This window comes from Elaeis guineensis, chromosome 6 (assembly GCF_000442705.2).
Source record: "Elaeis guineensis isolate ETL-2024a chromosome 6, EG11, whole genome shotgun sequence".
Lineage (NCBI taxonomy): Eukaryota > Viridiplantae > Streptophyta > Magnoliopsida > Arecales > Arecaceae > Elaeis > Elaeis guineensis.
Window position 1 is genome coordinate 117,536,415 of NC_025998.2, and position 1,469 is coordinate 117,537,883.

At 34.2% G+C, this 1,469-nt stretch overlaps 1 non-coding gene across 1 annotated transcript; it reads left to right on the forward strand.

Moving 5' to 3' along the window:
• Window positions 1–214: 214 nt before the first annotated feature.
• Window positions 215–320, forward strand: LOC114914331 (small nucleolar RNA R71). Its single transcript, XR_003801223.1, has one exon. It is a non-coding gene; the product is annotated as a small nucleolar RNA R71 (small nucleolar RNA).
• The last annotated feature ends 1,149 nt before the right edge of the window (window positions 321–1,469 follow it).

Genomic DNA, 1,469 nt, shown 5'->3' on the forward strand with positions numbered 1-1,469 from the left:
TTCATAAATTCCATCCCATTTAGGTCTAAACATGGGAGGATCTCTCCTGACAGCAGACATGTGGTGCAATGAATTTTTACTTAGGATTTCAAATAACTGCCAGGCTTCATGCTCATTTTTTAGCATGAAGGTTCTACCATAGGATGCATCAACCATTTGTCGTTGCTTCTCTGACAAGTCATCATAGAAGCACTAGACCAGTTGTCATTCGGGTACAGCATGGTGGGGGTATTTTCTAATCAATTCTTTTAATCTCTCCTAAGTCTCATGAAATATCTCCCCATCCAATTAGAAAAAACTAGTTATGGCCTTTCTGATTTAATTAGTTTTTCCTATTGAAAAATATTTTTTAAGAAATTTCTCTGCAGTTGATCCCAGGTTGAAATTATGATTGTATCTAAGGAGTTCAACCAATATTTGGCTTTGTCCTTTAGTGAAAAAGAAAATAATTTCAGCCTGAGAGCATCGTCAAAGAAATTTTGAATTCTAACTGTCCAATAGATTTTTAAGAATTCATCTAGATGTCTATACAGATCCTCATTAGCAAGTCCATAAAATGATAGGAGCATTTGGATGATATTTCACTTGATTTCATATTGAACAGCCTCAATTGGAGATGCCTGAATGCAAGGAGAGTTGGTATATGTGGAAGGAGTAAAATACTCCTTCAACTACCTAGGTGGATCATTCCCTTGATTTCAATCTATATTTCTGGGTCTGTTGGCTCTAAGGGTTCTTTCAATTTCAGGATCTAACGGTTGAATCTCAAGTTCTAATGAGCAACGCCCGAGCATAAACTCTACAATTGATACTTTAGAGCAAACACAGATAATTTCAATTTTTTTTTCCTCTTTTTTTTGTAAGGTTTTTGGATTTTTAAGTTATGAATAAAAGAAAAGGATGAAAGAAATTCTAAAGACGAGAGCCTATTGAGTACTAAATCTAAAAAGTAGATGCGAGAAATATAAGTTAGGTTAGATATTTTTAGTTAGCTATCAAGTTATGCAATCAATCTTATCTAAGGGTTATCCTAGATCTAGATAGCTCCTAACTGTCAAGATCACTTTCGAGCGCTCCAAGTAAAAGATCAGCCACTCAACTAGCTAGGTAAATGTAAGGTTGGTGGGGGTTTCCTCGTTAGTTTTCTTAGACACCAACTAAATTGGTTAGATAAGTGAACAGAATTAATTAATGAACCACTTTCCTTTGGGACGTAATTTCTGAACTATTAGATATCAGTTAAAATGACTAACCCTAATATGATCCAACTCTTAGAGTTTCTTATCTTATTGAGCTCGAGAGTCCTTAGGGACCAATATCTAATTGATTTTAGGTTGAGGTTTAGGTCAATACAAATATAGGATTGTGGTTTGTGGGCCAAGAAAGGGTGAAAAAATTTTTATCTTATGTTGATTTAGATTTTGCTCTTAAGATATTTTATGGAATTATGTAATGCAAAAAAGAAAATG